This window comes from Lynx canadensis, chromosome D1 (genome assembly GCF_007474595.2).
Source record: "Lynx canadensis isolate LIC74 chromosome D1, mLynCan4.pri.v2, whole genome shotgun sequence".
Classification (NCBI taxonomy): Eukaryota; Metazoa; Chordata; class Mammalia; order Carnivora; family Felidae; genus Lynx; species Lynx canadensis.
In genome coordinates, this window is record NC_044312.2 from 89,097,917 (window position 1) to 89,124,913 (window position 26,997).

A 26,997-nucleotide genomic window follows, 5' to 3' on the forward strand; every position below is an offset into this window, starting at 1 on the left:
CCGAAGTCGGACGCTCAACCGACTGAGCCACCCAGGCGCCCCACTCCTTTATTTTTATGGATCAAGATAGTCTCTAAACGCTCGCGAAGGCTCAGGATCCCTTTTACGGTTTCTCTTTTAAGTTCTCAGGAACTGGCAATTACCAAATTTTGTCAGTTAATTTACTTCATTTATTCTTTATGCCCCACTGAGCCCCAGCACGTTGGGAAGTAAATGGTATTTTCTTCTAGAACTGAGCCTGCAGACATGTTGCAATAGCCTAGGGTAGCCCTGGTGTTGACGACAGGGGGGCTCTCCCTCTGAGGTCAGGACAACCTCCGGTTGACCTGCCTCCCCCTTTCCTCCAAACTCCAGCTTCCTTGCAGCTGAAGATGAAGCGGGGTAAGAAAATGAATAGCCTGAGAAAGCCTAGCAGGATGTGAGTAAATTAAAGAATTGGGTTTTTTCCCTTGGGTTTTTAGGCAAAGGGGAACCTAGCTAGTATAAAAACTTAAATAAAAAGTACCAACATGAATGAATGTAGGGGCAAGCCCAACGCTGAGATACCATTTTTGCTCTAAGGCAAAATATCCACTGAGGGAATTTCCTCCTGTAAAAAGAAGAAAAGAAGGGTTAGAAACCGCTGCTTTCACCATTCTATCTATGCCTAAGTTTCCACTCTTCTAAGATAGGGCTGTGGAGGCTAATCAAGGAGAAAAATGATGGGGCACCTGGGTGGCTCAGCTGGTTAAGCATCTGACTTTGGCTCAGGTCATGATCTCGCGGTTCATGAATTTGAGCCCCACGTTGGGCTCTGTGCTGACAGCTCAGAGCCTGGAGCCTGCTTTGGATTCTGTGTCTCCCTCTCTCTCTGCCCCTCCCCCTCTTGCTCACTCTCTCTCTCTTGCTCTTTCTCTCAAAAATGAACATTTTTGTCATTGTGTTGGGTGGTGAAGAAACTAATGATTTGATACTTGAAACTAATGATTTGAGCAGACTGACATGAACCAGGCACTTGAATGTGAGGCAGAGGTCACCCATAAGGAGGGGGCGGGAGTATGACCCCTATGTTTCTAACGAGTAACATAGTGATGACCTTGGTTGCTCCGAGGAAGAGGGATCTGGCTTTGGACTCGCCTGCCTCAAGCACTACACAAGCCAACTATCTCGGGTATTTTACCTGCTGACTTTATCTTAAGGGGTAGAGCTGGCTAAACATCTCAGTAGCCCAATTTCTAGGTCCCTGTGTTTTGAAAGAAGGCAGCCAACATCCTGACCCTACTCAGGTTCCTGATTACCTTGAATCAGGTGGCCAGGAAAGCCCCAGAGATTTCACTGTCTGATTTCTGGGAGTCAATTGCAAGAGAAGGTTAACAGCAGAAAACCCAAAGAAAACACAAAAGCTAGTACCTTCCGGGAGTAGCTTCTTGGTCTCCGGAGTTAGTGTCTACATGTAGCCAGCACCATTTCAAATGATGTCCCTTGGTTTGGGGAAAGGCACATAGGGCAGCGTAACTTTTACTTTCCCTCGGAGGTTTGCCTACTTGAGGGAGATGTTGCTTCTTTTCGTGTTGTTGCTTTGAAACACAATCATCTTTTATTTTGCTCTTGCCACGGAAACTCATAAATAAAGGGAAGCGTGATTTCTTAACGGCCTCCATCTTCAGACGAACTTCTCCGCCCAATTACCTGGGAGAGCACACTGCTATTTGGAATAAAGAAAAGGAGGAGGGAATGTGAATATTGGAAGTACTGGTGAGTAGACGTCTGGGCTTCATGTCTGGAAAATAATGTACCCTTGTGTCGCTTTCGGACAATTGGTGTCCTTTTATTTGCAAAAGATACAGTATATGCATTATGCTTTTAATTTTTTTAGAAAATGGAGTTAAATCCATTTTTTTTGGTGTGTGTTTTGGCCATCCTTCATGTAGCTTTTGGGGGGCGGGGTTGTGCACAATTACTTTGACGTGGTGTCACATAGGCTCATTCCAGTGGAATCCACTTAGACAGTCCTAATGCTTTTGGTCCAGCTGTGGACATGTGGTTTGATTTACATTGTGCTTGGATGGACCATGTGTATGCTTCATTCCTGTGGAAGACATAATTTGCAACAGAAGGCTTGGGATAGCAGCATCCTGCTTTGCAAAATTATTTAAGAAAAAGAAAAAAAAAAAAAAGACTTGCTGGTTAATTCCAAAATCTTCAACTGCCCTTCAGATAGGTACCACTTCAAGAGGTTAACCCAGTGTGATTCTCAACCCTGGGTCTCTAAGAGCCTCCCCTGGCTGGAACATTGATCCCTTCCACGTCTTCCAGGAGATGAAGATTTCAGTCCCAGAGATTCCCAGCATGTCTTGGATGGGGGCCTTGGAATGGATGGATGGATGGATGGATGGATGGATGGACAGATGGATAGATTCTTTTTTTTTTAAACACAGATGATTTTGGGGCCCAGCCATGGTTGAGAACCACTATGTTAAACCATGTGGTCTTTTAAAGGCAATTTGCTTTAATGATAAATAATACACACATCTAAGGACATGATGAGAAGGAGATGCTCACCGAAATAACAATCAAATAATGCCCATGGTCACCAGGGGGCTTGCTTCATGGTTATAACCAACCGCGCCCTTATCTCATGGGCTAATTCGGCTTTACATAAAGGTAAGTGCCACAAAACTCTATTACACTTCATTGTGTTTTGGAGATCAGACACACGCGGCAAACTCACCTTCAGCTGCTAAAAAGTAAATACAAAGACCACCATTTTCCTGGCTAAACCCGGCCTCATGTGCAAAGCTGACAAGGATTAGCCCATAATTAAGAGTTGTTAATTATCTGGATAGTGGTTGGCTGGTTCCCGGTAAATACAGCATCGGTTAGAGATGGACCCAAGCTTTATGGGGTTGCTCGGCACATACAAAAGATATACAAGCTGATAACGGCCACTTACCCTGTGCTAGGTACCCTTCCAATGCTTTACTAACATCACCTCCCAACGTCTCTACGAGGTAGGTAGTATTGTTCCCATAATATAAATGGGAAACTAGGTACAGGCAATTGCCCACCACTGAGCTGGGATTTCTGGGATTGGAAGGCAGATCCGCATGGCCCCAAAGCCGTGCTACGACCACTACACCGTCTGGTCTCATCCCTGCCCTGCGGAGTGGGCCATATTGGAACAACAAAGACCACGGGGCTGACAGCCAGGTAAGCACGTCAGAGAAATATGTCGAACTTACACACAAGGATGTGCTCATATCACCCGTCGTAGCAAAAGGAAAAATATTCTTGTAAATACAGCAGTGACGACTAAAGAGCAATATTACACTGGGCATATATGGTGGAGTACTGTTAAAGCCGGGTGATTTTATTTACCTAGTTCTCTGTATGTTTGAAATGTTTCATTGCTAATCATTCTTGGGCAAAGGGAAATGGAAACAAGCCGATAAGCTCATCTGCATTATGAATTATTCAGATAGTTTTGCATAAGTTGGGGCAGATAGTTGCTGGTACAACCTCAAAGAAGAGAGAAGGTGGCGAAAGGAATGTTTGCGAATGAACTACCAAAGGAAAGAGACATGAGACAAATGTGAGAAATAATTAAATCACCTTGTTCTCTGTGCCGCTCCCAAGCCTTCTCCCCACGTAGCTCTTCGAGCTAAACAGCTGAGAGCAATTAGCCAACAATACATTCCAGTAGAAAAGGGATCTTGTTAAGTTTTGAGCTTGACCCCAGTTCTGGGTGTACCGCTTTCACAAATTACCTTAGCGCTTGTGGACTGGAATCGCAGTGCTTTAAATCCTCAAAATTATGAGGCCAGCTGTTCCCAGTGGCCGTTCAGCCTTTGGAGTGAACCTCAAAGTCAATCCTTCGCTCGGGGAGGAGTCTTCCAGATTCCGGCAGCTTTTGTTCCGTGCAGAGCACATCTTATTGACACTTCCCTCCAAGTTCACTGTGACCCTGGAGGTTGTGCTTTGATTTTTGACTCGGTCTGTGAAAATCATAAATGAGGTTTCACTGTCTCGTCTCGTACTCCAGAGCAGCTGGCACATCTCAGCAAATGTTGTTGCACGTGCGGTATATAAGGAGTAGCCACTTGCTGTGGTCACATTCTTCTTTGAATTCCACCCGGGGTCACATAGATGCTGATGCTTCTTCAGCAACGGATTCGAATCCTCTGGTTTCCAACTGGTTGGCCATTTTGCCGTGACACTCTTCATGCATAGCAAATGCCAAGCACGTTTCGTGCGCCATCATCAAGTGTCATAAGACACAGAAGTTTAGTATTCAATTTTCCACTAAACATACCCTTTTAGTTGAGTTAAAAATATATGGGTTTTTGTTGCCTGGAGGGTTCATTGCAAAACTGTCAAACAAATAGTCGTGGAGTTAAACTGTATGATTAATGACAAAAGGCTATTCTCACTACTCCCTAGAAATGCGCTAGTAGAATTGGGCAGTCGCTATTTCTTGCACATAATTCATAAACACCTAACCTATGATTTCCATTCTCCTCTGACTCCCGTGAATGGTGGCCTGGCATGTTCATCCATCTCATGGACTGTGGCGAGTCCCGTTGCTACATCAAGTGGCTCACAGGGACGGCAGCCGCATCAAATGGGTGTTCCAACATCACTGGAGACCAGAAGGAATCAAATTGTCCCTAAGCCCCTCTAGCTGAGCTCTTGAATAAGCCGTGCTAATTACGTGGAGTAGAAACCTGATTCCACTTGCATGAAACTCTGCAACAGGTGAAACTAACCTATGGTGGAAAAAAATCCGCACGTGTGTTGCCTCTGGAGAGCGAGGGCAGAAGTGACTGGGAAGGGCAGGAGGGGACTTTCTCAGGTGATGGTCATGTACTAGAGCTTGGGAGGGTTGGATTACACAGCTGCATGCATTTGTCAAACCTCAGTGGATGTGCAAGATTTGCACATTCCATTGTACCCAAATGATGTCAAAACAGAAGTTAATGTGCATGATGAAGTATTGGGGGTGATATGTATTGACCCCTACAAGTTTACAAAAAAAGCAGATAGATGAATGGAAAGAAGAATAGATATATATGTGATAAAAGAAGCATAATGAAAATGTTAATGGTTGAATGTAGGTGGTGGATATAGACTGCTCACTATGAAATTATTTCAACTTCTTGTTTGTTTGAAAACGTTCATAATAAGGGGCACCTGGGTGGCTCAGTCGGTTAAGCATCTGACTCTTGATCTCATTCCAGGTCTTTATCTCAGGGTCATGAGTTCAAGCCCTGCGTTGGGCTCCGCACTGGGCACGAAGCCTACTTTAAAAAAGGAAAGACAAGAAAATGTCCATAATAAAATGTTTGGGGGATTAAGCAGCTTTCGTGTATATAATGGTCCAGAGGGTAGAAAGGATCACCCTTGTCTATTCAGCCCCATCTATACCCACAGATAACAATTCTCGTTGGTATATTTTACATACACACATATATCTACAACATATTTAACGGATATACACCAAAAAGTCTTTTATTGAAAAGACTGTCCTTTCCCCATTGAATAGTCTAAGCACTCTTGTCAAAAATCTTTTGACCTTATATGTGAGTGTTTCTGGACTCCCCGTTCTAGTCCACTGACTATATATCTGTCTTTATGCCCACCCTACACTGTTTTGTTTATTATAGCTTTGTAATCAGTTTTGAAATTAGAAAGTGTGAGACTTGTAGCATGGTCCTTCTTTTTCAAGATGGTTTTGACTCTTTGGGTTCCTTCGGATTTTATATGAGTTTTATGGATTTTTCTATTTCTGGAAAACACATCGTTGGGATATCCAGAGGGATTCAATGGAACATTGAATCTATAGATCACCATGAATGGTATTAACAACAATCTGTCTTTTTTTTTTTTTAAATGTTCATTTATTTTTGAGAGAGACAGAGACAGAATGCGAGTAGGTTAGGGGCGGAGAGAGTGGGAGACACAGAATCCGAAGCAGGCTCCAGGCTACGAGCTGTCAGTGCAGAGCCCGACGTGGGGCTCAAACTCACAAGCTGTGAGATCACGACCTGATCCGAAGTTGGACGCTCAACTGACTGAGCCACTTAGGCACCCCAACAACATTCTGTCTTCTAATCCATAAACAATGGATGTCTTTCCACTTATTAGTGCCTTGTCTAATTTCTTTCAGCAACATTTTATCGTTTTTGGTGTAGAAGTCTTTTGCCTCCCAGGTTAAGTTTATTACTAAGTATTTTACTCTTTTTCATACTATTGTGAGTGGAATTACTTTCCTAATTTCCTTTGAAATTGTTCGTTGTCAGTGTATAGAAATGCAACTGATTTTTGTGTGTTGATTTGTATCCTGCAACTTTGCTGAATTTGTTTGTAGGTTCCAACAGTTGTGTGGGTATGTGTGTGTAATGTTTAGGGTTTCTACATGAAAGGTCATATCATCTGCAAATAAAGATGGTTTTACTTCTTCCTTTCCAATTTGGATGCCTTTTATTTCTTTTTCTTGTCTAATGGCTCTGTCTAGGCCTTCTCATATTGTGTTGACTCGTAGTGGCAAAAGTGAGCATCCCTGTCTCATTGCTGACCTTGGAGAAGAACCTTTCAGTCTTTCGCCATGGCATATGATACTAGCTGTGGGATCTTCATATATGCCCCTTATTATGTTGAGGTCATTCCCTTCTATTCCTACTTTGTTGAGAGCTTTTTCATTACCATGAAACGGTGTTAAATTTTGTCAGAGGCTTTTTCTGTATTATTTGTGAAGATCACGTGGGTTTTTCACCCTGCCTTCTGTTAACGTAGTGGAGTATGCTGATTGTTTTTCATATATCGAACCATCCTTGCACTTCAGAAATAAATCCTAATTGGCCATAGCGTAAAATACTATAATATGCCATTAGATTCTGTTTCCTAGTAGTCTGCTGAAAATGTTGACACCGATATACAATACTGGTCTCTAGTTTTCTTGTGTTTTGTCTAGCTTTGGTATCAGAATAATGCTGGCCTCATAGAATTAATTGGGAAATGTTTCCTGCTTTTCCATTTTATTTGGAAGAGCTTGAAGAAGATTAGTGTTGACGCTTCTTCCGGCATTCGGTAGAATCGAACAGTGAAGCCATCTGGCCCTGGGCTTTTCTTTGTTGAAAGGTTTCTTTGGTCACTACTTCATCCTGTTTTCTAGTTATGGTTCTGTTCGCGTTTTCTATTTCTTCATGACTCAGCCCGGGTAGATTTTGTGCTTCAGGAATTTGCCCATTAAATGCAAATTTTAAAGGGATAATCAAGGATATAAGTGGCGAGAACTTCTGCTCTCGCATCCCCATCTATTCAGTTCCTCCCTTCCCCCACAGGTAGCCAAGTGTATCCATTTGGTGGGTAGTCTTCCACTGTTTTATATGCTGTTACTGTAACCTGAAGATATTTGCATGTTTGCCCTCCTTTTTAACACTAAGGGGTTTTTTTTGTTTGCTTCGTTGTCTTGTTTTGTTTGTTTCACCTAAGAATGTATTAAAATGCTCTCTCCATTGTGTGCTTCCACTGTGTGAATGAGCCATACTTTATGGTGGGACGAAAATGTTCCCGGGTTTAGAATTTTTAAATGATGGGACTGCCACTTCGGCATTTTAAAGATTTGATTTCCTTTTTCCTGGCATGCCATGTCGCTGATAAAAAGCCAGGGATCCCAAGCCAGATGCTTTGCATACACTGCTGCTGTCTTCTCATCGTCGTATAAACCACACTTTACACATAAGGGAACTAAGGTTTAGAAAGTTTGACGGGTTTTCTCAGAGCCACACAGCCGTAATCCCAATTGCTCATTACTTTTCAGGTAATCTCTTTAATTTCTGGTTGTTTTTCATCGTCTTTGACAGTTTCCTCACAAATTGTTTAGGCGTGCATTTATTCTTACTGATCCTGACCAGGACTCTTGGGTACATTTTCTGAGATCTGAAAACGTGCATCTTTCTGCCATTTTGGATGTTTCTAATCTATTATCTTTTTTTTTTTTTTTTTTTTTTAATGACCACTTTATCCTCATCTTCTCTATTCTCTCCTTTTGGAGTTCTTATCAAATAAAGGCTGATACATTGTAAAAATCCAAAACCCACCATTTATATTGGGTTCCCAATGAATGGGATAGACTTTAGAATTGTGCATCATGGCAGCCTGATTTTATATCTGCTGGATTTTCTCAATCTAGCTTTCATATTTTCTATCCGGCCATTTGTATTTGCCATCTGCTTTCTGTGATACAGTCTAGAGAGTTTCCTCAGTTCTGTCTTCCAGTTCACCAATTTTCTCAGCAGCTCTACTATCCTGTTAATTCTTTATTTTATTCACTGCATTTTCTTTTGATTATTTTGCAAATCTGTCTTTTCTTTTGCTGTACTTTCCTCTGCTCTCACTATAGATCTTATTTCCTTCTTTTTAAAAAATTTATTTAGGGGCGCCTGGGTGGCGCAGTCGGTTGAGCGTCCGACTTCAGCCAGGTCACGATCTCGCGGTCCGTGAGTTCGAGCCCCGCGTCAGGCTCTGGGCTGATGGCTCAGAGCCTGGAGCCTGTTTCCGATTCTGTGTCTCCCTCTCTTTCTGCCCCTCCCCCGTTCATGCTCTGTCTCTCTCTGTCCCAAAAATAAATAAACGTTGAGTTAAAAAAAAATAAAAATAAAAAAAAAAATTTATTTATTTTGGAGAGGGAGAGAGAGAGAAAAGAGAGGGGGAGAGAGTAAGCAGGGGAGGGGCACAAAGAGAGGGAGAGGGAGAATGTTAAACAGGCTCCGCGCTCAGCATCGAGTGTGGTCCCATGACTGCAAGATCCTGACCTGAGCGGATATCAAGAGTCAGACATTTAACCAACTGAGCCACCTAGGCGCCCCTCCTTCCTCCATTCTTAAAACTCCTTAGTTACTTGAAACATGATGATTTTGTTGTCTCTTCTAGATTGTTCTATCAAGTTCAGCACCTTGGGTGCTAACCCTTTTGTTTATGGTACCTGATGATTCTCTCTAATGGCATTTACTTACTCACATAGTTTATCATTTTACCTCCTTTGATGTTGTGAGCTTATCTTCAGCAGAAGGCCCATGTCCTCTGGATTGGGGAAGAGCCTGTAAAGAAATGTTTTGTTTTAGTTTCTGCTTCCAGGGCTTTCAATGGTTCTACAGCAGTTTTATGTTAATTCCTCAGATAAGACTTTCAGACAACACAAGTAGTAAAAATTCAAATACCCCACCTGTGTTTGCTGCGGACTTGGAGTGTTTATATCTTAAGTGCAACTTTTTCCTTCACCTATGACCTTGGCACATGGCAGGCTTCCTTGGTCTGTTTTTGCATTTTTATATAAATAATTGTATTTTTATATAATGGATCGACTCTTGAAGATTTTTATGAAAATCAGTCATCCTTTAAGTGCTATGGTAGATGTTTTTGAAAAGTAAATAATCACCTTCTAAATGATACAACAAGTAAGGCGTTATTTTATTTTAATGTTTATTTGTTGATTTTTGAGAGATAGAGACAGAGAGAGAGAGAAAAAAAATGTGAGTGGGGGAGGGGCAGAGAGAGGGGAAGAGAGAGAATCCCGAGCAGGCTCCACACTGTCAGCACAGAGCCTGATGTGGGGCTCAAACTCATGAACCGTCAGATCAGGACCTGAGCTGCAATCAAGAGTCAGATGCTTCACCAACTGAGCCACCCAGGCCCTCCTAGGACGTTATTTTCAATTTAATTTAGTGTTGCCTATTTACCTAGGAAAGAAAATGATTGGCCCGTCTTCCTGGACCCCTCTGTATCCATGCCACCCGGCCTCAAACAGCGGATTCAGCAAGAGGTTAAACGTTGTTCAGTGACTCTCAGCTGTCACCAAAATTCGCTTAAGAAAAAAACAAACAACAACAAAAAAAAAACAAAAACAAAACTAAGGTGTTGGATTTGCCTATGACCTCGGAGGTAGCTTGGGAGTTTGGGGTTTTCTGACCGTGGGTCCCCGAGGCCCTCTTTCTGGTGGTCCTGCCGGCTTCTTGGGAAAAGTCAAGCTGCCTCTGTTTGGGGTGTGGCTCCCAAATTTTCATCTGTAAGCAGAGTGACTCATTTGTTGGGCTCACTTAATAGAAAGTGGTGGGAAGTTGTGGGAAGTGAGCTACTTGCCAGGAGAAAAATATAGTACTTTGGGGGTTTCTAATGGCTTTCCTGAGACGAGGTGTCTGCTGAGCTGAACTGGCATTAGCACTTTGCATGGGCGTGTTCTGTGTCTGACGGAAGGCCCGGGGCTGGTAGCCTCGGATGGTTTCCACGAGGAAGGAAGCTCACGCTGACTGCAACCCCCATGGGTGGGATCCTGAGCCAGGTGCTTTGCAGCCATTATCGTCTTTTCAATCGCCCTACAACCCCCATGTTGTAAATTAGGGGACCGAGGTTTAGAAGGTTTGACGAGCTTGTTTGCAGTCACACGGTCAGTAAGCAGGTCATGGGACTGGGAGTTTAAAACCCGTTCTCTTTCTGAATCTGCTGGGCCTGGAAGGATGTACAGGAAACTCATAAATTCAATTCACTGCTGGGAAAGTATGTGACGGGCTTAAATTAGCAACTGGACGTCCTTAAGAAAAATTAAAGAGAAAACGTATGCGGTGAAGGGAATTTTTTGCTAGCAAAAAAAAAAAAAAAAAAAAAAAAATTGTTATCGCTTTTTCTGTATTTCCTGTATCTGATGCTCCTTCTTCCTGGGGAGACCGGGCCCAGCGTGAACATTCTTGCGCTCCATGAATCTTGCTTTAATAAATCCTCCCAGTCCCTGGACGAGGCTAAATTCTGATGCCCAGGATGAGCCCAAGCAGACGTCAAACTAGTGTGTCATTTATGAGCCTCCGAGCTAACTCCCAAGAGCTGTGACTCACTGGGCTTCTAATTATACCTTGTCCTGGCTCCTCAGATAATGGGTTTGTCTCAATGGTTTCCAGGGACAGATTAGGTCAATCCTGTATTTTGCGAGTCTTGGGTGTTCTGCCAATTCGTGTTGTTCTTTGTGTAAATAGAGGAGAGATTGACATGCAGTCAAGAATTTGAGTGGGGCCCCTAAAGTTTTCACCGTCACAACAATACCTCTTAGCAAGTGCACCCACAGTTCAGGGGTCCGCCATGGAGTTTGGCAGTCCTGCTTCAGGTTTCGACACTAGAGTGTACAAGTCCTCAAAGGGCTTTGGCACCAAGAGGACATGAATACCCCGGGGCCATTATGGTGGTGATAGGTAGATATACTTTAAACCCCACAGAGGCAGCAACTCGGGGGACGGCATAGGTAATTTCTGTGGACACAATAATGGGCAGAGCCACAGCAGGAGACATCAGATGTCATCTGACTTGTGGAAACTGACAGAAGTCCCGTCAGTATATGAGAAGCACCTCCTGGTGACTGTTGGGAGCAACAGGGGAGATGACAAGAAGCCTCTGAAACTCAGGCTGCGTTGACACAAAGTGCTGAGACTGGAAGGGACCCGAGAGGCCCTCCGCTCGATCGGCCCGCTTTACGGACCGGCCACAGCTCGGAGAGGCGAAACGCTTTTCCAACATTGCACCGCTGGTTAGAACTCACTACTTTTCAGCCCCCCAGTTGGCACCTTTGGTGCCCAACAAATATCCAAGCTTTTCCTCCAAAATGAAAAGATTTTCTTGGGTTTGCCAATCAGTTGACTAAACTTGAGGGAGTGTTTGGGGGTCGTTTAAAAAGATATGGGCAGGATAACTCAGTGGTATGTTTCCAACTGCAGGAGGTCCAGAACATGACTGACGTTCTAAATCCCTGTATCTATACCATTCTTACAGAAATGTGCACAGAGGGCTTGAAGCTCAGGGCTCCGAGAATGGGCCTTCACTAAGACCTTTCCCGTTCCGTCCTGCCTATTGCCCCTCTCCACAGATGCCTTGACACCGACCAAATCACTCCTGGAGACAGCTCAGGATGGGGTGAGGGTGAGGAAGAACTGAAAGAAGGGCAGAGAGGGGCCTGGGGACAAGTCGCAGCCTGAGCTGGAGTCAGACTTGTGAGAGACCAAGACCATAGGCTGAGTATGGAAGGTCAGAGTCGAAGTAGAACCCCCACGTCGAGAGCAGGGAAGAGACAGGGGTTGAGGGAGAATGGGAATGACCAAGGGAGGAGGGTCTAGGCCTGGAAGGGCAGAGAGATTTCCTCTAGCGTCAACACTCGTCAGCTAGTCAGAGCTCCCAGAGCAGCAGATTAGGGGCCACGTGTGGGGGGATAGTTCTGTGACAGGCCAGTGGTGTCCACTCTGAACAACAAAGGAAGGGTACATGCTATGTATTTGCAGAGTATGGTGGCAGTGACGAATGGTCAAGAGCGCAAGCTCTGCAGACCTTCTCAACTCTACCCCTCTTGACTGATGACCTTGGACAAGTCGCTTGCCCCTTCAATGTGTCTCTTTCCTAATTTGTAACAAGGATGAAAACCCATAAATGTGTTGTGAACATCACACACAGTAACAAAGGAACCGAATCTAGACCAATGCCCGGGACACGGTCAGCACTAAATAAATGTTAATTATAATTGCATTGCTATCCCTGATCTTGGATGAGTACCATGAATAGCTCTGGGGTATCTGCCATATGTAAGGGTGAGGATCAAATTAAAAGGCCATAGCAAGCACGGAGTTCATTAGACTTCTCTCTCTCTCTCTCTCTCTCTCTCTCTCTCTCTCTCTCTGACAATATCTATAAGGTATTTTGAATCTAGACTATTTAAAACAAAGCTTAAAAGTTTGTTTGGAACTGAATGCTGGGTGTGGGGAGTGGGGGGACGGCTCTCAAAACAATGTAGAGTTCATAAAAACAGCCTCTCCCTACCCCACATTGGTGCTAAGTGTGGGCCTTTGTTTGAACCACTCATGCTGCTTAATTAGCTTACTCTGGTTATTTTTCATCTGCAAACTTTTGAAAATCTTCTCCCTGAACCGGAAGTGGGGAAAGGGGGGATGGGAGTGAACAGGCTTTAAGCAGGCAGGCCCGGACTTTGTATTGTGTAATAGACTTTGCTGTGTACAAAGCAAATAGGGGTTGGAGCTGGTTGGGCCTCTTCTCTGAACTCCACGTCGTTGCCCTACTAAGAGCTGCCAGCTCACAAGACTACCGCTTGCTTCTAGGTCTGTCAACCAGAGACAGTTTGTTCGCTCACACCCCGTGCACCTCACTCCCGGTGGGGAAGAGGTGTCCTCCCCATTCTCTCCTGCCCCTTTGCTAAGTATGCTTTCTTGCTAAGCAACCGTCTCTCTCTCTTTCTCCCTCTCCCTCTCTCTCTCATCCCCTCTCATCTCAGCTTAGATTCCATGGACCACCATTATAATCACTCTCTTGCAAATGCCCCCAACTCCCTTGCCTCACCCTGTGTCCCATGCATCTGGCAAGACTCCAACTCCTCAACGAATGCAATGTTCTACCTCCTCCCTTCTCTGTGCTTCTATCTGAACAACTGGACATTGCAGAAGAAAATCAAGGAATGAAGTTCGCTGGTGTCACTAAAAATTCATGATCCTAAATCTCAAAACATGTCTAACAATTCTACCACTCTTCTCTAGATGAGTAGCCTTCGTGGTTTCCGAGGTGACTCTTTTGTACTCAAAATATGCTCTCTTCCTCTACTTTCCTCTGAGGCCCTGCCTGCCCCCCATACTTCACTAAGAAGGTAAAAGTGACCAGACAGGCACTACCTTAATTTCCCTAAGCAAGAAACTATAAACCTGTCTTCACGGTGCCCATCTCCTGCCGGCCTCCTGTTTCCAAACACAAAGTGTCTCCCATCTAACCAAAGACCTGCCTTCTCTCATCCTTGCAAGGACTTTGATACTTGACTTATCACCTTCCCTCCTCTCTCCCCAATGTGTCCCCTTCTACCATGTTATTCCCATCGATACATAACTATAACGTAATAGTATTTATCTTAAAAAAACAGCTTGAGAGTCCTTCATTAACTTAATGCCCCCCCCCCACCAATTCTGCTCTCCTTAGCCAAAATTCCCCTAAATTTCCCACATACCCCACATACTCTATTGCATATCTTCTCCCACTTAAGCTTCAGCTCAGCCCAGACTGGCTTCCGTTCCCACTTCTTAAGTGAAGAAGTCATTTCTGTCAAAGTTACTGCCAGTTAGTAACCCTCCTGGGAGCTTCCCAGGCGTAATCTGAAGCACGCCCCCTTATGCAGAGGGCAGGGAGAGACCAAAGAAAGAGTCCGCCACTCCAGGATAGGAAGTGGCAATTTAATAAGCGAAGGGGACTTACTTGGGCAGCAGCAAGATGAATGGATCCCCACTGCCAAATCTGAAAAGTTTATAAAGGGCCTTAATTGGGTTTCAATCATGAATACTGCACACACACGTCATTCTTAACACCACATCACTCTCTTACGGCCATGTCCCTGGAGCAGCTCTGGGAGCAGGAAAGGTAAGCAGAACCCACGTTCCTAAGACAGGGTAGGGGGCGAGGATGGCTCGGGTCCAGCTCATGGGTCAATCGTGGTCATGTCTTCTCGCTCACCTTCCCCCATAGTTACCTATGACCTTGAAATTCAAGAGATGTTTTTTCTATCCTCTTCCTAACCCAGTTGAACCTCCACTCCTTGAAATGCTTTCTTCTGTTGACTTTCCTCTTACCTCACCATCTGACCCTGCTTAGTCTCCTCACTGGTTTCGTCTCATCTCCCCAGTGTCCCAACAATAGAGTATCCAAGATCAGTCCTGGACCCTTCCTATGTATATGCTCATCTCAAGTCTTTGCATACTGTCTATATTGGTGTAGCCATCTCTATGTTGGTGGCTCACGAATTCCTATGTCCCATCTGAATAGCTCTCATGAGACCCAGACCATGATAATAATATTATTAACAATAGTAACAACAACAAAAGTAAATAAAACTCAACTGTTGACCGCATGCCAGGCCTGTTTGAAACCCTTCACATGATGGAATCATGGATCTTCATCCCATACCTTTGAAGAAGGTACAGTGTAATCCTCACTTTATAGATAGGGGGACGAAGGCAGAATGCTTGTGCGTTTTGCACCCCACAATTGCTGAATAGTATTTCTGGAATTTTAAACCATGCAATTGATTTTATCCCCTGGACATAAATTTTAATACCTATTCATCCAGCATGTTTTCCTGATATGTTGCTCAGGACAGAAGTCTGAAAGCCATCTTTGGATTATTTCTTTTTCTCATACTCCACTTTTATTATTTTATTATTATTTTTTTAATGTTTATTTCTGAGACAGAGACAGAGCATGAGCAGGGGAGGGGCAGAGAGAGGGAGACAGAATCTGAAGCAGGCTCCAGGCTCTGAGCTGTCAGCATAAAGCCCAACACGGTGCTAGAACTCACAGACCGTGAGATCGTGACCTGAGCCGAAGTCGGTCGCTCAACCGACTGAGCCACCCAGGCGCCCCTCCCACACTCCACTTTTAATCTCTAGAATTCTTTGTCATTTCGACTTAAAAAATCCATCTTGAATCCAATTCCTTCTTTTCACTTCTCCGGCCATCACCTAATCCAAGGTTTGTCTATGTTGGTATTTTTGACATTTGGGCCGGGATCATTCTTCATTTGGGGGGCTATCATGTGCATTTTTAGGATGTTTAGCAGCATCCCTGGCCCTCTACCCACCAGATGCCAGAAGCAGGCCCCAGTCGTGACCATCAAAAAATGTCTCCAGACATGACTGCCCAGTGTCCCCTGGAGGACCGAGGTCAACCTGGTCCGAGTCCTCACCATCTCCTCACTGAACGACAGTGATCTCCTACCTGGACTTCTTGCTTCAAATTTTATCTGTATTCTTGTTTTGTTGTCCACAAAGCAAACAGAAAACGGAAACAAGATCATCATTATTCCTGTCTAAAATGCCTTAGTCCTTTCCTATTGAATTTGCAAAAAGTTGAAGAAAAAAATATCAGATTTTTGAAAAGGCTTTGTGCGATCTAGCCTCTGCCCAGCTCACCGGTCTCATCTCCTATCACCTCCCCTGGGCCGCACCCGCACGGACCTCTCGCCGCTCCTTCCACCGGTGGAGCTTTCTACCAACGCGCTCTTCCCCCCTCTGCCAGTTTGGCTACTGTTTTCTCCACTTCTCGATGCGTCTCATACACACACACACACACACACACACACACACACACACACCCTCTGCATGCTGCTCCTACTCTATCCTGTGTTACACGAAACTGGCGCCTTATCGTCCTTCGGGTCTCTGCTCTAACGCTACCTTCACGGAGAGATGTCTAGTTGCTCCAGGCAAACATCTTCCTGGTGGCCCCCTGCCATTATTGTCCACTGCTGCACCGCCCTCCACCTCTCGTTTTATGTCCCTCGTTATTTGTTGGCTTTCAATCTCCCCTGGACTACAAGTCCCATAAAGGCCCAGGCCATGTCGGTCCCGTTTACTGCGGTGATCCTGATGCCTGGCAAGGGGACTGGCACATAAAGACACGGCCAGTCGCTCAGCGGAGAGGCGGGTAAACGCACGTCACTTAGAATAATTTCCAAGACTTCCCCCAAAACTCCGATGATGGAGCACAGTGCGCTCTTGGGAATAAGGATGTGAGTAAAGGAGGGGGATTTAGCCGCCACCAGGAGATTCATCAAAGCCGACATGGTTTGTCTTGGAAAAAAGGAAATCCTAGCTGGGCTACCACTGTGCATTCCCGAGCTATGAACTGGTGTGTCCCAGGTCAGGCTTATTATTTCTGGCCCCAGTTACCCACTACTGGCTAGGTCCTTGGGTAGCATGGTTTTCCCCCTTTCAGTGTGTGGTTAGTCACTGGGGGGAAGTACCCCATTATCAGTTCTGTTGGACCTCACATCCAGGATGTGAGGAAACAGGAATTAAGTACAACTCCCCGGGAGCTATTTCAACAGCTGTGGTTGGTGAGGAAGTTCGCCTCTCCCAGAGCCAGCTTCAGGGTAGAGGAGCTGCGCAGCAGGGACAGTATTTTGAGACTTCCTTCTTGGAACACACTTGCAGAATCCTCCCTGGTGCGTGCGTGCTTGGGTGTGTGTGTGTGTGTGTGTGTGTGTGTGTGTAACACAGGCACCTGAAGTGGACTAGACAGACATATTCAGAGTTAGAAGACTCTTTAGGCAAAACTTCGCCCAATCTTCTCATTTAATAGAGGGGCTTTGAGACCCTGAGAAACTTGACTTACCTAACGTCACACATCTGGTTAATGGAAAAGCTGGATTCAAGTAAAAGTCAGGCCTCCTTCTACCACATCCTGCTGTCTGAAAGGTTCATTTCAAAGCATAACATTTGAATTTTTTTTTTTTTCTGATTAAAGAGTCATAAGTAGATGAAGAATTCGGAACTGCCACTCAGAATGCTCTGGGTTTGGCTACCTCTTGGAAAAACCACTTCCGGCTTCCCTTCTAAGAGGCAGCACTTGGCGAGCCCCTGGCCAGAAGAGGCCCATCTCTGGGTGAAACCCCAGTCTTATCCTCTGACCTCACCTTAGCCCTTGCATCCCTACCCTGTTGGTTTTGGCCATGACTTATTAACCACCGGGAGGCCCGCTGTGGTTCCTCTTGCCGCCCAGTGTCCATGGTCCTGCTTTAGCCACTGGCCAGTCCCTGCCATGACTCTAGCCCCCTTCACTAGCCTAGTTCTCGCTTGTCATGAACACATCTGAGCCATGCTCCATACCTGTGGACCCAACCAACCCATCAGGCCTTAAGAGAATGCGAGAGTCCAGAATGACCCCATCTTCCTTGGTTAGCCTCCCGCTTCCCTGGAAACACTGAGAGCGGTGGCCACCACACAGGGTCCCAACTGGGTCATTTTCATTTTTCATCGACCTGTTTTATAACTTATTAAATTTTGTGAGCCACATCAAATTTGTATTGGAAGTGTCCAAAGGAATAATAGATACGAACATAAACAATGTGTTTACTGTGCCAGAATTTGGCAGAAGAGGCCAGATAATGTGAAAAATAAGGGCTATGCTCTACAGCCCAAAGTGGGTCCTTTCAGCCAAGAGTTTTTCTTTTTTTCTTTTTTTAGTGTTTATTTTTGAGAGAGTGTGGGGCAGGGGCAGAGAGAGAGAGGGAGACACAGAATCTAAAGCATGCTCCAGTCTCTGAGCTGTCAGCACGGGACCCAATGAGGGGCTTGAACTCAGAACCACGAAATCACCACCTGAGCCAAAGTCAGACGCTTAACCGACTGAACCATGCAGGCGTCTCAAAGAGTTTTTCTTATGTGTAAGATAAGACCCTTAAAAGACCTGACCGGAGAGATAGCTCTGCAAGGAATAACTATAGATTTGGCTTTTTTGGAGGAGCTTGAAATACGTGGTAGATGCTTGTTATTTTTGTTGGCTCTCCACCTTCCTGCTCCCCTTTGGGGGAACTTCCCCACCCCGATGTGTTTTGCATTGGTAGAACCCGGTGCCCTACCTCCTCCTATAGAAGCCTGAAGAGGGAACTTCTGAGTTCCGGCAGCGTGGGCTGTAACCTCCACTTATCCAATCAGATGCTCCTTTGCAGGACACGGAGTCTCTTGATCATGGCGTAGGATGGAGGGACACAAAGAAAGACTTTAATCAGCAGAAATGGTGGTAACAGCAGAAGGAGGTCAGCTAGACCACCGGTAGTAGCCACAACATGTCTTGAACGAGTTCTTCCTAAGACATGATCTCGATGGTGCTTACTGTTCCCTGGATCCTCAGACCTGCTCTAGTTTCTGCTTTTTCCCAAGCCTCCCTCTCCCGCCTTCCTGTCTATTCTGTGAACGTCGCTAAACCCTGCCGACAAATATCGTTTCTGTTTCAGTTAATCCAGACTTGATTTCTGTTTCTTATGCTCCAGGACTCAGGATCCCACAACACAGAAGAGGTGACTTAACCCTCAATTCTCCATGGCACAGTTAAGTCGTGGCCTTTAGAAAACAAAACAGACAGGTACCTGTACGGTCTGTGGTCTCCAAGGAGATGAGAGGAGTTGTGGTTATTGATGGCTGTTGATCCTCAGATCTGATGACCACAAAGATAAAATTAATTGAATGCATGAATGAATGAGCGAAATCTTTCTTCAGAGAAAAATTAACTCCGCTTTGAGCTTCCGGCCCAGGGAGAGAACTTAAGTTGGAAATGACTGCACCGACTACTCTCAATTTTATAATCCTATTTACCTAAGAGGTTCAGAGTCTTCCTTGGCAGCGAAAATACTCTATCTGATCACTGACATACAGAAGAGAGCTGGATCCTGGAAGTCCTGGTTCCTTAACCTCTGCTTCCTTCACATGTTCTGGAAGAAGGGCACCGGAAAAGGGATCAGAGGCAGCCGCAGACAGTCCTGGCTGAGAGCTCTGTTCGGGAGGTAGATGAAGACAGAAGAGGGATCGATTGACCTCTGGTTACTTGAGTCACTGTGGCTGCCGAGCACTGGGTTTATGTCATGTTCATGGACCCACCCTGAGACAGGTAGCTCCCGAGTTAGATGCTAATTCCCAAATATGATTGGACATGTTGCAGAAGGAACATTAGATGATCCGCAGTGTGCCATCGGGCAGCCCTGTGGAATGCAAATTCTTTTTTGAGGCCTGGGGACCAGGTGAGCGGACTCCTTGCAGGGGCCCCTCCCCCACTGCATCATTTCAGGGGCAACACCCCATTTTATTCATGGGGATGCTTTACCCATCCTCCTCTGTTGTTGTTGTTGGCTTGGTTTGTTCTATTTCAGTAGTCTTGCAATGAGCCCGCATTTGTAAGTGTTCTAGATCACGCTGTCTCTAAAGTCTAAGCCAGACAAGCAGCAGTTCTGGAAGACAAGAAGGCATTTCCTCTTCTGGAAAATGAAGGTACGGTGGACTAAAGAATTCCTGAATAAATTCCTCCGGGAAGGCTGGGGCAGGGCTTTGAGGAGCTTTAAAGGCACAGGCTGCTATACACGCTGTCCTTTGCCTCCCGAATGGAAAGCCGTGTGCGCCTTGGTAGAGGGATCACCTGAGGGCGTGTGGGGTCAGTGTTGGAAATCAGCGGGGAACAGGCTTGATCTTGACAGAGAGTAAGGGTGTGGGGAAGTATCTTGAACTAATTCTGAGTCACCAGGAGACCGATTTTTCCAGCAGGGGGAGGATCGAAAGAGGTAGGAACACCCAGTTCAAGCTGCTTCACCTTGGGTGTATCTAAGAGGGCAATCTGATTGATTTTGCTGCCTAGCAGTGTTCTCATTTTGAACACGCATCCCCCTCAGATCAGTGTCTTAAAGGTGCTGCCTTGTATGGATATGATCAAGGGATAAGTACGCTTGTATTTAACATAAAAATTTGAGAACTTTCATCTTCAACTACTCGCATTTAAATCCCTTGCTGCTTCTCACTGGGGCTGGGAGAACAACAACAACAACAAAAGAATACAATTCACTTAGCTACCCACTTCAGAGAAAATCTGGGCTCATCTTTAGGTTGTACCGTTCCTGCCCAGGTGGTGCCGCTGAGAGGGAATGGACCATGGTTACCATCTTGTCTTCACGGTGCCATTCTCTACAAATCTCCGAGTCTTGTTTTCATAGCAGAAGCGTGTTTTCCTCTGTTGACCAGGTGTCTGAGTTACAGAGAAGGATGGATCCTGAAGGGTCCTAGTCCCTTAAGCTCTGCTTTCTTCCGACTTTTGGGAGGACAGACATCAAGGAGGGACAGAGAGTGAGAGGGTGTTAGGAAGATGGGCCGGGGATCCCCCATTAGGAGTCTGTTTACGTACGTGGTGGCCCAGACTTTCGGAGATCTGGGTAGAGACCAGGGGGAAATAAGACTGTGTTTTGGAAACTGTGGTAAGAAGGAGGCGATGACTCAGTGCTTACTATCCCCAGAAAGTGATACTGCTCACTAGGGAGGCTTTGGGGCAAAGCCCGTACATGTATCTGGAGGTGGAGTTGGAAAAGCAGATTGGCACCTGGGAATTTGGAAGGAAAGGCGTGGGGGGTGGGGAGAGAGACTGTGAATGAACAAAACGGGGAGGGGGGGGAAACACATTGGGGAAATAGTACCGAAAATGGGTCCCCGAGGTGGAAAGAGCTGTCAGAACAGAAGCAGAACTGCTGTGTTGTACTGTTACAGAAGGGAGATTTGCAGGTTGTGTGGGAAACCCACAGACATTTATTTCATTTTCTTTACGCTTCTAATTTTAATTTTCTTTTCACTCCAGCATGTGTGAAATAATTGTGGTTTAGAGCAATGTAGTCTTGGGAACCTTAGGGCTATACTTAATGTCCAAGTTTAGGGTTTAACCAAACATAGCATACCTGGAAACAGTCCTTTATTTATCAGTGGCTGAAATAGCAGCTGAGTCACAGAAGTGACACAAACACATGCGGTGCCTTTCTCATACATCCTAAGACCCCGGGGTGTTGACGAGCCTTGCCTTTGCCCGCTCAGGCCTTGCAGTCTCCTCTCCACCCACCTTGCCCGGGGACAATGCCCCTCACACTGGTCCTTCTCTGATTGTGGCCCAGACATCAGGCCCACATGCTGACGACTGACTTTCAGAGTTGAGCTAGAGAACATTCCAGCAACTAAAGCGTCAGCAGCTCCACTCATTGTTCTAAACATTGGAGCTCAGTTTTGAAATATCAACTTTGCTTCAGTTGGATTTCATCTGTGCTCAAAGGGGAGAGGGAGAAAGGATCCATCTGGTCTGGAAAAAGACATTTATTCTTTCCCCACCTTGTAGTAATGAACGACAGTCACTATGCGCTCTGCCCCTAAGCCCTAGCCCTGGTACAGAGGAAGGAATGGGCTAGGATGGAGCGTGCCGCTCGCTCTCTCAGTGGCTCGGGGGCCATTAAACACAGTGGGATGGGTTTACACCTGTAAGCAGGGTTGCGTCATCCCCTCATTTCCCACACGTTCTTGCTATCGTAGATAAGACTGTGCGAAAGCTCCAGTGCAAGGTGTGCCTACATCAGGGGAAATCAAGATGATCCCTTGGGTGCAAAGAGAAAATACTAGAGCCTCTATTACATTTATTTAAAATTTTCTACTTTTGTGTGTATGTTACAATATGCATTACATATTAGTATGTTGGTAAATATACTATCTATCTACCTACCTACCTACCATCTATCTATGTCATCTATCGTCCAGCTACCCATCCTATCAGGGGGCGCATTGAGCAGCATTGTGGAAGAACACACTCCTGGGAGATTCTATTTCAGTAGATTTCAGGTGAGACTGAGGAAACTGTAGTTATCGGACGCGTTTATCTTCGTGAAAGAACCTTTTCTTAAATGTAACCTCACACACAATCCTAAGAAATACGACAGATAAGGATGGGACCACTCTTCTGAAGGAAGCTGGAGGCAAGGCTAGGGGATGGCCCGGCTTTCCTTGTCTCCCATCTCCCCTCCGCTCTCCTTGGTCTACGTAGGCTCTCCCTTGGAAACCATCATGGTAGCTTCTGGAAGATGAATCTTTGGAGATTAACTGTTCCCATGTTTGAAACTGGCCTAACAGGACATGGCCCCCATTCTCAGCTTTGATGTCACAGATAGTTTCCACTAGCTGGATCGCTTTCAGTCTTTTTCTTGATGCCACATGCTCAATACACCCTCCTAGCCCAGGCTAAGTGAAGGGACTGACCTGAGAATAGACTCCTTCTTCCTAAGGCTCCTTCCCTCGGCTGCTTCCTACCATCCTGGGACTGCTTCATCTTTCTTAGCAAAGGGACTTCCCCACAGTAAACAGGCAGGACTCACCTATTCACGAGGGTTCATGTTCATCGGCAGAGGATGGCCAGACTGCTGCAGCAAGCCCTTCTCTGATCTTATTTCAGATTCGCAGGGCGCTCCCTCTGCAGAAGGAGATTCTGCTTAAATGAAACGCAGTCCCATATCCCAGGGGCACCTCACCTTTTAGCTGATTCAACTATACTGACGTATGGTTATAACTTTCTTTCTAATGTTGCTGGTTGAGAGATGGCCTATTTCCCAAGGGCAATTCACACACTGTCATTTATAGAGTTCTGTTGTCTTCATGAAGAACCACGAAGGGTAAAATCGCCTCACAGAGTCAGGGGGAAGGTGGGGTGTGGCAGATACAGATACACTACCCAGCTACCCCTGTAAGATGGGACTCCCTGCCCAGCGATGGAGAGGGTAGCTAGCTCACAGCCTCCTCTGTGAGCAACTGTTGAGCCAAAGTCACACACGGTTCTGAGTGGCACTAGCCAGTAAGTGAGCAAGGCCATGGAACAAAGACCTGGCCATTTCCTCCTGATGAGGACTCGGATCCAACAGGTGCTCTTGCTCCGTATCCTGATCAGGTGCCTTCCTCATGACCATTCTTGCTTCCTCACATTTCTTCCCAGGTGTTACTCCCCCCAAAACCTTATGTACTCCTCGTTCTGTCTCGGCATCTTCTTCCCTGAGAATCAGAGGCGGGGGAGGGGGGAGGAGGAGGAGGAGGAAATAGGAACCAAATACAGGTTGCAATAGATCACTTAGGTTTACAGTCCCCAGCCCCCGGGCAGGAATAGCTTGTGGGGAGCCTCAGAGTCATTGCAAGGAGTCTGTAAATATACACACGTGTCTGTGGCCTGAATATATCATATATTTAAATATTTTGAATAACAGATGTGCTGTTTTTCAAATGTAGGAATCAAAATTCACTGAAGTCGTTTTTTAAATAGTGCATTTTTAGATAGGTGGTCACTACCAGTTACACACACACACACACACACACATCGAGGGACATTCTCTGTCCCTGCAGGACAGAGTTGTGTGGAAGACCCTGGAGAGGCCCCAGTTCTGGGGACAAATGGTAGAGTCGAGGGCAGTGCGTGTCTGAAGTAGACTTTCCAAGAGAAGAAGGGGCACTGAGAGATGGCGAGGCTGCTGATTACCAACTTCCTTGCCCTCATCAGCTTGCCCCAGGTTGCCTATGTGAGCATAACACCTTTCCAATGTCTGTGGGTGTCATCTGAATGATACCAAGTCCTATCAAACCTTTGATCCTATGTTATTCATAAGATCTTGTCTGACCTGCCTTGCCTCGCCAGCCTCTGAACACTACTTTGACAGTGACGTTGCTAGCCTAGGCTGTTGGGTTTCCTGCCACATGTGGGTGTCTGCAGGGCTGTGCAGAGCAACATGGCAGAGATACACGCTGCAGAAGGAAGTCGACTTTGGTTTCAGCATGAACTGATTAGATCCTGGACGTTTCCCAGGCTACGACTTTTGTTGGCCTGGCACACTCAGGCCGAGGTGAGCCACGGCTGGGAGTTTTGTGAGCGTTTTCGAGCTGAGTGGTTACCCCAGGTCTGTTAGCCATCTGGGCCTAGGGAATGAACTGGGGCACCCTCTCCTTTGAGTTCTTGCACCTTTTCACTCTGAGCCGAAAATATTTGTGAAGAGCCACTTCCGCGCATGGTGAGCGTGGGATGTTTACTCTCAGACTCACAAGTGTGACACGTGGGGGTCAGATTAGAACAGAGCCAAGTCTAAGAGTCTGGCCAATTGACTCTAATGGATTTTTTTTTTTTTTTTCTTAAAAAATGGACGAACAGACATGTGGCTTTCTAGTCCGGGGCGTGACTTTGGAGTCAGACCGCTTGAGTTCATATGCTGACTCAACCATTTACTAACCATGTGGTTGTAGGCAGCTTACTTAATCTGCCCGAGCCCCAGTTCCTTTACCTTGACAACAGGGACAATCGCATCTACTTCAATAAATGTGAAGCCCCTAGGGAGCGCTCAATAAATATGAACGATTACTGTTTCTGCCGTGCTGTAAAGAGATTCTGGGAAAGAGGTCTGGTAATTTGACGTCTCTGACCACCATTGTCATTGTCAGGAATAGTCCTCCAAGAGCGAACGTGATGTACTGCCACTTGCTTCGGTTTTCATACCCGGAAAATGAGACTAAGGTTGCGGGCTTTTCATACCTTATGGGATTTTGAGATGCATCCGATGCAGGAAGAGATGCCTTGAGATGTAAATATGTCCTCTGGAGCTGGGAGATCTTGTCCACGCTTGCCCAGCAGCAGTGGCTGTGGCGGCAATCGAGGGTCCTTGCCCGTCCTGCACCGTTCGTGTTGATGTTGCCTCTGCGCGGAGCTGTGATGGAGAAGAAAGATTTTGCTGGGGTGGGTGGGGCTATTCTTCCTGCACTGCCTGTGACACAGCCCCGTGTGGTTGAGAGCACTGCTTTTTGATGTCCGACGACCTCTCTCATAGGGTCTGAGGTGCTTCTGCTAGAGGTGGCCGATCTCTGGGGTCAATGCCAGAGCCTGCTTTACAGCTCGAGGCCCATAGGATGAGCAAAGCCAGGTCCTACAGCAGCAATGCGTGAGACTCGGATGGGGGGCAGGCCCTCACTCCCTCTCCTCTCTGAAGGGTCCTTTTGAGAGGAGATGTTTGGCTGCCCCTGGGTGAGACATGGTAAGAAGTTTGCATTCATGGAAAAAGGAAGGGGAAAAAAAAATCACCAATGCTTTCATACGACCCAGCATGTCACAGTTCCTATTTAAGGGGGAGGACTCATTTTTCCCTAAGCTGAAAATATTTGGGCTAGGATGTTGAGGCAGAGGGTGTGCGGGGAGAAATTGACTTTCTATCCAGAGCCAGAGATGAGCATATTCAATGAAATATTTGGGGTTCTTATCTGAGGGGGAGTTCTTTAGTTCCAAGCAAAGAAACACCAACATGGGCTAACTTAATCCAAAACTAAATTAAGGGTGCCTGAGCGGCTCAGTCGGGTAAGCGCCTGACTCTCGATTTCAGCTCAGGTCATGACCTCACGTTCGTGAGTCTGAGCCCCATGTTGGGCTCTGCACCGACAGCATGGAGCCTGCTTGGGATTCTCTCTCCTTCCCTTTGTGTCTCCTCCTCCCCCATGCTTTCTCCCTCTCTCTCTCTCAAAATAAATAAACTTTTTTTAAAAAATTAAAAAATACACACACACACACACACACACACACACACACACAGGGTAGCTATGGAATCTGGCTTTGTACAGTACAGGAAGCTGGGAAACCTAGGTCGGAGAAACGAATGGGCTCCCCCTTAGCTAGGGTTCCCTTATGTCGCTTCACACAGGATTTCTCCTCCCTGGAGAGACTTAATCGGCCTTGCTTGGGGACAAACCCCTGCTTGACCCGCAGGAGGTCAGGCACCTTGCTTCAGGCTTTGTCAGAAGGGCGAACAGAATGCTGAGCAGGCCGTAGAACAGATGTCTTCCACGGTCTCTGCTTTTTACCATCAGCCTCGTCACTATAATTAGTTCCCTGAGGCTGCCCGGTTTTACGTGCATCCAAAGAGGAGTCAACATGTTCCTGTTTTAGAGCATCCTTGGTAAAATTTGCCCGCGTAAAAAGTGGATTACAATCTTGTCGCCCAAGACGAGATGCCTGCCTCGTCTTGCTGGCCCACCTGGAGAACAGGTGCTTGGGCCTTCCCGACGAGGTCCGCCTACCTCGCCTTGCTGTCTCTTTAATAGCTCCATGCTCTGGGTCATAGAAGCCTAGGCCTCAAGGCCCCTGGTTACCCGGCCTGTTGCTTAAACAGCAAACTAAAAATAAGTGTGCCCGGGACCGTTCATGCTGGCAGTGACAGTTGGACGGCCACCTCACCACAAAGACACTTGTCATTTGGAGGTTTGGAAAAGGGAAACACTTAAGTGCTAGTTTATCGGCCCAAAGAAGCTATGACAAAAAACAAAACAAAAAACAAAAAACACAACACCCATCCCACCCACAGACTTCTGGTCAGAGTATCAGCTTACGGGGGAAAGTTTAGCCTGTTATAAATTAAAGGCATAGAGATGTTGCTTTATTTGCACATTTGCGGAGGGAAGAGGGGACGATGCAATACCGCAGCAGCTGCCTTTTAGAAGTTTCCAGGGAAACTCTGAAAGAGAACAAAAGCGTTTTCTTTTTAAAGCGTCAGAACATCTGCAAACTGCGGAGGGGCAACAAAGAAAAGCCTGCGATGATGTGCAGTGTTCATATTTCGGTGTGGCTCCAGTCCTGGCTTTTAGATGAGGAGGA

The 26,997-nt window shown here is 46.0% G+C and overlaps 1 long non-coding RNA gene across 3 annotated transcripts; it reads right to left on the reverse strand.

Annotated features, from left to right (window-relative positions):
* Positions 1–25,060, reverse strand: LOC116738327. Of its 3 annotated transcripts, none has more exons than XR_004344135.1 (7): positions 24,895–25,060; positions 22,709–22,803; positions 19,146–20,622; positions 18,920–18,987; positions 18,413–18,514; positions 9,015–9,077; positions 1–589 (listed from the first exon to the last, which is right to left on the reverse strand). It is a non-coding gene; the product is annotated as an uncharacterized LOC116738327 (long non-coding RNA). The 3 variants fall into 3 exon arrangements; XR_004344136.1 differs by adding an exon at positions 14,254–14,292 and having other exon boundaries at positions 18,920–20,622; XR_004344134.1 differs by having other exon boundaries at positions 18,920–20,622.
* Between the last annotated feature and the right edge of the window lie 1,937 nt (positions 25,061–26,997).